Source organism: Vipera ursinii (genome assembly GCF_947247035.1).
Source record: "Vipera ursinii genome assembly, chromosome: 9".
Taxonomy (NCBI): Eukaryota; Metazoa; Chordata; class Lepidosauria; order Squamata; family Viperidae; genus Vipera; species Vipera ursinii.
This window is the reverse complement of record NC_139523.1, coordinates 25,714,667-25,724,047: the sequence shown is the minus strand read 5'-3', so window position 1 is coordinate 25,724,047 and position 9,381 is coordinate 25,714,667. Positions and strand designations below refer to the sequence as shown.

General features: G+C 45.7%; 2 long non-coding RNA genes across 3 annotated transcripts; one reads left to right on the top strand and one right to left on the bottom strand.

The window, feature by feature from the left end:
* Positions 1-1,678: 1,678 nt before the first annotated feature.
* On the bottom strand, positions 1,679-5,193 carry LOC310644252. Of its 2 annotated transcripts, none has more exons than XR_014493253.1 (4): positions 4,628-5,193; positions 3,716-3,852; positions 2,828-3,132; positions 1,679-2,767 (listed from the first exon to the last, which is right to left on the bottom strand). It is a non-coding gene; the product is annotated as an uncharacterized lncRNA (long non-coding RNA). The 2 variants fall into 2 exon arrangements; XR_014493254.1 differs by having other exon boundaries at positions 4,769-5,190.
* Positions 5,194-5,378: 185 nt separating this feature from the next.
* On the top strand, positions 5,379-8,930 carry LOC310644253. The gene is made up of 3 exons (XR_014493255.1): positions 5,379-5,699; positions 7,886-8,010; positions 8,823-8,930. It is a non-coding gene; the product is annotated as an uncharacterized lncRNA (long non-coding RNA).
* Positions 8,931-9,381: the final 451 nt, after the last annotated feature.

Genomic DNA, 9,381 nt, shown 5'->3' with positions numbered 1-9,381 from the left:
GGCACTGGGGGACTGTAAATTTAACGGACAGGAAGTCCCCATGATGGGAACGGAAGTTGGAGGGATAATTAAGAACGTACCAATAGGGCCTGGGGGACTGCAAATTTGACCGGACAGGAAGTTCGCCATCCTGGGAACGGAAGTTAGGAGGATGATTAAGAACGGACCGGAAGTCAGCCATGATGGAAAGGTAATTTTTCACAGGCCCGGGGGGACGGTAAGTTTAAAGGGACAGGAAGTGCGCCATGCTGGGAAGGTCTCTGTGAAAGGGGACGCTCTGCCCTTTGTTGCTTCACTTATCGGAGTCCCGATGCTAGGCAAAAGGCCTACGACGTCCTCAATGATAATTCTATGGGACGGAAAACCGTGCCCTCCTGTGGTAAAACCGGGTATTGCGGCCGCCGAAGGAAATAATCCTTTTTAAATGGCGTTTTGAGGTTATTACCTTTCTTTATTATTACCGCCTTATTAATATGAATAGGGGGACGGGTGACCCTTTTGCTGAGACACAGGCGCAGAATAAGAGGACCTAATATTGATATGGTTTGATTAATAGAGAATAATAATCTTAAAACGCCACTTGAAAGGTTGATTTATTTTGGTGGCTGCTACGCCGGCGTATACCACAGGAGGGCACTATTTTCCGTCCCTTAGCGATAGCGGCGTTGAGGCCTTCGAAAAGGTTTACCGTGGTCTCGGTGATAATGTTATGGGACGGAAAACTGCCGTCCTGTCGTCAAAGCGGGAGTTGCGGCCGCGAAAATAAAAAAATATTTTTAGTAGCGTTTTAAATGTACGGTCTACTAACTTGTTGATCGGACGTGAATTCCGCCGTGCCCGCGAGGTCGCCGCGAAAGGAACTTGGGCGATGACTAAGAAGAAATGACCGGAAATCCGCCGTGATGAAAAGGTCCTATTTCAAAGACCTGGAGGACGGCCGATATCGACGGACGGGAAGTGCGTCGGGCCGAGAAGGTCTCTCGGAGATTACTCGTCAAGAACGAGCCGGCTGACGTGCACGGAACGACGACGGAAGCGGCTCGTCCCTTTTGGAGGAGCGTAGAATGGCGACGTTTTGGCTGACGCTCGGCGCCTTTGGGGCTTCTCTTCTCGTTGTCGCGATCTTACGCGAAAGACCTACCGCGGCCTCTATGTTAATGGTGTGGGACGGAAAACGGTGCCCTCCTGTGGTCAAACGGGGTATTGCTGCCGCCGAAACAAAAAAAATCCTTTTTAATGGCGTTTTAACCTCCTTTTTATTAATGCTTTATTATTACATATGAATATTAACGCCTCATTATTAATATTAATATTAAAACGGAACCCGTTTGCGGCAACGCAGGCGCAGAAGAACAAATCCTTCTTCAGAAGCCTTAAAGCGAATTAAGCCCTACGTTGGCCTGTTAATATTAATAATTTTAATAATATATAATGATTTAAAAATGCCGTTAAAAAGGATTTTTTTATTTTTTTTAATGTATTTATTTTTTGACGGAAGGATTCGGAAAGTTATCTTGCTATGCAAAAAACATTTTGTTGCGTCCTTGTTAATTTCCCAGGAAATTACTGGTTAACGATATGGGAAATAGCGGATACTAGCAGAATTGCTAAATTTTGAGAAGCGTGGACCTGATCGATAATTGGGATGGAAACGCTGGGGAGCTTACGTAAAACGGGAAGTTGAAGTAAGGTTTCTTTTTAAAAGGAAGGCTTCCTAACGCGTCTTCGTTTAGAATGGTAGATTTGTGACCGTTTGACTATTTTAAATTATTCCGGTTGTGTGTGCGTTCTTACGCATGTGGGAATGCAAATTCAGACTGACCCTTCCGCACGCAAGCAATTGTCTTTTTCTGAAAATTCCCCGCTTATCTTATCTTTAGAATATGAATAAATTAATTTTAATGCTTGGCCGTTGCAGAATGCAGACAAATGCGTCTTCGCCCAATATTGGTTTGTTGTTGCCTTTTCTCCAGATCCTCACCTTTAGGCTTTAATTATATCGATAAAATAAAAATTAAAGTACTCCTGGTTTGATTTTTCAACCTACCGTAATTATTTAATGTTATTTTGACTCCTATATATTATACAAAATAGGATTTGGAATGAGACGTCATATTTTACCTTCTTAAGATATATGTATGTGCTACTATGTAGGCTTACTTTCCACAAATGTACTTTTCTCATTAAAAATGATTTTTTTGTTCCCTAGCGATATGTTCCGTGTTTAATATTTTCAAATGGTTTCTTTGTATGTTTGAGTCGTCCGAGTCGTGGTTATCCCAAAGATCCTTTTTCCAGACGCGAACAGAATCCCGTTCATTTCTGAAGATGTTTCGCCTCTCATCTGAAAACCCGCTTGGCCTCTGATTAGATAGTGGGGAATGGAAGGATTTATATTCCCTGCGGACGGCTGGTCCTTTTAGAGTCTCTTCAGATCTTTCCACCGACTCGGTTTCCACAAAGACCAAACCCCATCCTCACGCTGGCTCCACAGACTTATTTCTCCATCTACAGCTGCAGCACATGACTATACATATAACAATATTTTTTTTCTCGGTAAATACTAAAACTTTATTTCTCATCAGCTTTCACATATATATACAGAGAAGGCAGGAGATGAAAGCAGCAAAAAATGGGTTGAGGAAAGCAGAGCAGATCAAAGCGGAACAAAAGAACCCACCTGCTTGGAGACAAAAAGGCACAGCTGCAGCAAGTCTGCATCCCAGGAGGCAGAAGGGCTTGGCCTCCAGGGCGCAGGCGAGGAGGCCTGCCCGTCTGCATCCCAGGAGGCAGAAGGGCTTGGCCTCCAGGGCGCAGGCGAGGAGGCCTGCCCAGCAGTAGCGAGGGCGGCAGCTTGCCTGAACGAACAGGTTTCACGCATTGACCCGAGTGGGAATTTGTGGTTTCCTGAATCGGCCGCACCGGCCTGGTGTACGCCTCATGTTAAGCCGAGACTGAATGCTGGGGCTACCGTGATCTAGGAAGACCCTGAAGTCTTCCGTGGATGGTCTGTCGAAGGCTGGTTGAACGAACCTTCCCAAGGCCAACCACGTTGGCGAGGACATGACCGATCAGGCAATAGATGTTTTCCTTCCTCTCTAGGCCGTGTGGGTGAAGCAACTCCTCTTCTGTCTGTTAAGAGAAGTGAATTATGAGATCATCTTGTTTAAATTTTTTGCTTGTGGATTGGAAAGGCAAACTGAGACACCAGAGCCTCAAACTGAAACTGCGGGTGAAAATAGTCCACTTGGGGAGAATATAGAGTTGCTTAAAAGCTTACAATTTATTTATTGTTTTGTTTTCTTTTTAGCAAAACATCTTTCCTCTTTCTTCCTTCTCGTAGAGGATGGGCTTCCCTGTGACTCACAAGGCTCTCTGTGACTACAGAGCAGCCCTCTGGCTAACTGCTCCCGGACTGCTTTTCAGTCAATAAGGGTCTCTGTGGATATTCTGCTACTAACTAGCATAGACAAAATCTGGCAGAGCGTAACAACATTGTGGCAGTATTTTAAAAGGCAAATGTTTGATTTTAAAGAAAGTATCGGCAGGGGCCTGGAAAGTTTGTTACTCCCTCTGTGAAAAATGCAGATGCCACATTATATCGCAAGAACAAAATAGATCGTTACAGCATTGGCAGAGCCAGAAGCGATGGAGAGTGCTGCTGAGAAGATCAGAGCGGACCGTAGGCACGTAACACAAAACACCGGCTCCTTACCTCTAAACCAACCTCTCGCTGTCCCCCGTGGCCGAAAGGATAGGGTGGTCACCTTGGTGTTTAACTTTCCAAGGGGCAGGCTGATCAAAGGTCTTCGCAGAAGGGCTCCATGCCTGCATCCACTGAGCGGCCTAGTTCTAGAAAGTGGGAGCAACAAGTGTTACACAGACTGCTTTTTGCCCAAAAAAGGGCTAAAGACAAATGCAAAACAACTACTGAAGTTGCCCCTACGCTCGGAAAAACAGTGCTGACTCAATAGGATCCAAAATACTATCAGAAACACCCTGGGTTTTCTTATGCCACCTGCTTGCTGCAAAGCTACCTGCTTGCCTGTCTCGTGTCCTCCTTTCTGTTTTGGATTCTGCTGCTAAGAGGGCCCTGGAGGTCATTTCTGACTCCCACCCACCCCCGGCCAGAAAGTAAAGCATCGGCCCCTAGGAAAGGCCTTCTCTGCATACCTACCGGACTCTGTGACAGGACCCTGGAGAGCAGCTCTTAACTGAGTTTCCACATGAAACTTAACCTGATGCTTAATTTGAACTAATTTCAGTGGCATAATTTTGCTCCGATTTTCACTTTATGATGTGAAATGTGATGATGTGCTTCAACCCAAAAACCTAGAACTAAGGAGAAACTTCCTGACAGAACAATTAACCAGTGGAACAACCTGCCTCCAGAAGTGGTAAATGCTCAAAAACTGGATGTTTTTAAGAAGAGACTGGGCAGCCATTTATCTAAAATGGTATAGGGTTTCCTGAGCATGGGGGTGGACTAGATGACCACCAGGGTCCCTTCAAACTCTGTGGTTCTGTAAGTTCTGCCTAAGCAGGGGATTGGACTAGATGACCTCCAAGGTCCCTTCCAATTATGATGATGATGATGATGATGATGATGATGATGAAACGTACGTACGTACAATCTCCTTAAAGAAATAGCAGGGCAGGTCAATCAAAACTATTCTTGAATGAAAACATCTTCGTTTGGTGGACGGGGGTCAGCGGGGTACACTTTTAAGAGGAACCTATTAAGACCTTATACAGAGAAGTGCCATACCGCTCGTTCTTCTACATCCGGGAGTGGGGCACTGGGAAAACACCATCAAACGGCTTCCTTGCTTGACAGCCTTCGAGGAGACCCCCGAGACGGGACGGAACGCCATTCCGGACCCGGACGCCAAAACACCTTGAGTGCCGGCCCCGGCTCTAAAAAGGAGCTCCGCGATCTTTGCAGCACAACAGAAGGCGCGGCTGAGCTAACAGGAAGTCCGCCATGGCGAGAAAGTCGCAGCGAAAGGAAGTTGGCCGGGAAGACTAAAAGGAACGGACAGGAAGTCGGCCATTTCGAGGTCTTTGTAAAAGGGGACGCTTTGCGCTTTGTGGCTTCGCTTCTCGGTGTCCCCATCCTAGGCAAAAGGCCTACGACGGCCTCAATATTAATGCTATGGGGCGCGAAACCGTGCCCTCCTGTGGTCAAACCCGGTATTGCGGCCGCCGAAAGAAATACCGTAAACCTTTTAAGTGGCATTTTAAATCTACGGTCTAACGTTGATCGGACGTGAAGTCCGCCGGGCCCAGAAAGTCGACGCGAAAGGAAGTTGGAGGATGACTAAGAAGAATGGACCGGAAAACGGCCATCGTGGAAAGGACAGGAAGCCCACCATGACGATGTCTCTCTCTGAAAGGAAGTTAGGGGAATGATCAAAAAGAAATGACCGGAAGTCAGCCGTCATGGAAGGGACCTATTTCAAAAGTCCTGGGGGACAGCCGATATCGACGGACAGGAAGTCAGCCGGGCCGAGAAGTTCTCTCGAAGATTACACGGGAGGAACGAGACGGCGCACATGCGCAGAAGGCCGACGGGAGGGGCTCATCCTTTTCGAGGAAGTATAGAGCGGCAACGCTTTGGCTGGCTCTCTGCGCTTTGGTGCTTCGCAAACCGGGAATTGCGGCCGCCGAAACATAAACCTTTTTTAATGGCATTTAAGGTTATTTTTCTCTCTCTTTATTAGTAATAATCTATTAATATGAATAGGGCGACGGGTGGCCCTATTTTGCGACACAGGCGCAGAATAAGATGGCCTAATATTAATAAGGTTTTATTAATCTTAAAACGCCATTTGGGTGGTGGCTGCTACACCGGATTGGACCACAGGAGGGCACTGTTTTGCCTCCGTTCGCGACAGCTGAATGGAGGCCTTCGAAAAGGCCTACGATGGCCTCCATGCTAATGCTATGGGATGGAAAGGTGGTTTTTCAAAGGCCCTGGGGGACGACGGATTTCATCGGACAGGAAGCCCACCATGCCGAAGTCTCTCTCTGAAAGGAAGTTAGGGGAATGATCAAAAACGGAAGGACCCGGAAGGCAGCCGTGATAGAAAGGTACTATTTCAAAAGTCCTGGGGGAATGCCGATATCGACGGACAGGAAGTCCGCCGGCCCGAGGTCTCTCAGAGATTACACGGGAGGAACGAGACGGTGCACATGCGCAGAAGGCCGACGTGAGCGGCTCGTCCTTTTCGGAGGAGGGTAGAGCGGCGACGCTTTTGCTGACGCTCTGCGCTTTGGGGCTTCGCTTCTCAGTGTCCCGATCCTAGGCAAAAGGCCTACGGGGGCATCGATACTAATGCGATGGGACGGAAAAGCGTGCCCTCCTGTGGTCAAACCGGGTATTGCGGCCGCCAAAAAGAAATACACCTTTTAAATAGGATTTTAAGGTTATTATTCGCCATCTTTATTATTAACGCCTTATTAATGTTAATAGTTAATATTAACGCGTTATTGATATTAATAGGGCGACAGATGGCCATTTTCCTGAGACACAGGCGCAGAATTAAATGGCCTGGTATTAATAAGGTTTTATTAATAAAAATAATCTTAAAATGCCATTTAAAAGATTTCTTTCTTTTGGTGGCTGCCGTACCTGCTTGGACCGAGGGAGGGCATGGTTTTCTGTCCCTTAGAGATAGCACTGAGGTCATTGAAAAGGCGTACTACGATGCCCTCGATTGCTAATCCTATGGGATGGAAAACTGTGTCAAAGCATATATTGCAGCCACCAAAAGAAAGAAGCCTTTTTAAGGCTTTGGAAGCAGGATTCCTTCTTCTGTGCCTGTTCTGTAGTCCTTGTGGAACTGAAAATAGTGCCGTCTTGTGTTCCAAGCAGCCACAATTAATAAACCATTTTAATGGCATTTTAAGGTTATTCTTCTGTATCTTTATTATTAACACCTTATTATTAATAGGGCAGCGGGAGGTCCGTTTGCTGCAACACAGGCACAGAAGGAGTCCTGCTTCAAAAGCCTTAAATCAAGTTAAGGAGGACTATGATGCCCTATTAGGTAAAAGGTAAAGGTTCCCGCGCAAATGCGTGCTAGTCGTTTCCAAATCTAGGGGCTGGTGCTCATCCCCGTTTCAAAGCCGAAGAAACAGTGCCTGTCCGAGGATGTCTCCGTCATGTGGCCGGCATGACTAGACACCAAAGGCGCACAGAAACCTTCCCACCGTAGTGGTCCCTATTTTTCTACTTGCCTTTTTACGTGCTTTCGAACTTTTTACATGCTTTCTGCGCATATACATCCAGAAAACTCACAGAAACAGAACAATGGTGGCCAATATGGGAGAAGGAAGTGTTCTCATTAATGTGGTCATTATTAACATGGCGACAATTTTTGGAAGGGAATAAAATACCTTTCCAGGTCTGGACAGACCACAAAAACTTAGAAGCACTAAAGACGCCCAGGAAACTCACTCCTAAGCAAGCCCGCTGGTCCCAACACTTTCACCGATTCAATTTCACTCTCAAACACTTGCCGGGGGGGGAAGAACTTCCTGGCAGACGCATTATCTCGCATGCCCCAATATAACAGCACACGAGTAACTGACTTTAAACCACTTGTACCAGAACAACAACTGGCAGCACCAGTCACCAAATTTGCGCGATGGCTAAGAGATTGCAAGGGAAATCGCCAGGACTGTTACAACCGGTGGCGAATCCCTCAGCCCCATGGAAAGAAATAACCATGGACTTAATCGTAGAACTACCAGAAAGCAACGGAAACACCGTTGTCTGGACTGTCACAGATCTGTTCTCTAAGCAAGTTCATTTCATACCTTGCCAAAAAATTCCAACTGCAAAAGCATTAGCAAAACTTTTTGTACATCATATTTACAGATTGCACGGGGCACCACTATGCATCATATCTGACAGAGGGGTGCAATTTACCTCGGCATTTTGGAAGGAATTCTTATCCCTGTTAGGAACTACCCAAGGACTGACATCTAGTCATCATCCTCAAGGTAACGGGCAATGTGAGAGATCTAATGCGGTACTTGAGCAATATTTAACATGTTATGTACATTTTCAGCAGAACAATTGGACAGACCTGCTGCCTTTCGCAGAAGTGGCATATAATAATGCAGTCCACTCCAGCACAGGTTACACTCCTTTTCAAGTAGCTACAGGCCAAAGCTTCAACCCCATACCTGAACTAACCCCAAAAGAACCGGTAATTCCAGAACTAAAGGAATGGATTGCTCAATTACAATACACCTGGCCTATTGTCAGAAAAGCGTTAACAGATACTAGACTAGCATACAAAACACAGGCAGACAGGAAAAGAGCTGATTCCACACCGTTCAAAGTGGGAGAGATGGTATAGCTGTCCACAAAATACCTTAAATCACTCCAACCCTGCAAAAAACTAGGACCAAAATATATTGGACCTTTTCCAAATAAAAGAATCATAAACCCAGTAACAGTTGAATTAGGACTACCTAAAAATCTTAGACGAATACACCCAATCTTTCACTGCAGCCTAATTGAGAGAACAACAATCTCCCCTACGAACAAAAATCCCACCACCACCACCTCCCATCATGGTGGAAGGGGAACAACATTTTGAGGTGAAAGAAATTTTGGATTCCAGGAAACATCATGGAACGACCAAATATTTAGTGGCTTGGAAACACCTCCCCTCCTCAGAAAACAAAGGGGTCAGCAAACGCCACGTTAAAGCACCAAAGCTGCTTAAGAGATTTCATACAGAATATCCGAACAAATCGAGTTAACATTTATATATGTTTTTTTTCCTTTCTTTCTTTCCCTACAGATGGACAAATCTTTCTTTTAAGGAAAGTGGGATGTCAGAATCCATTTATATCACATTCATAAATGTATGTTTAAAACATTATCTCCCCCCCCCCTACGGATTCTGCCATCTCCCGAGGAAGGAGGAGCATATGTGGATTCAGCCTGCCTTAGGTTATTTCAAAGACCAAGGAAACCTTTTGAACTAGGGGGATCAAAAGGGAGGGGGAGAGGAAGAAGGCAATAACCATAAAGATTCGAAGTTCTTTTTCCCCCCCCTGAAAGGGTTGACACGAAGTAGAAGGATGGGGGCTGAGGGAAGGGGGGTTGAACTGGGTACCTTTTATAAAATTTCAATTTGTAAAACAATACTAAGTCCTGTCTTGTATTCCCACAACCAAGCATGTCCTAGTAAAGATTCCTTTTGGACTAGAACTGACTCCAAGAGTTTTTGTCTTCCTAAGACGTGGTTTGGGGTGGGTCCTGTTCTTTGAACTCTGGCAGTTCCCCTGACAATTTTTACCACTGTTTGTTTAAATGCACTTCCTCCTCAGCATACTATTGTGAAGTATGATCTAGGG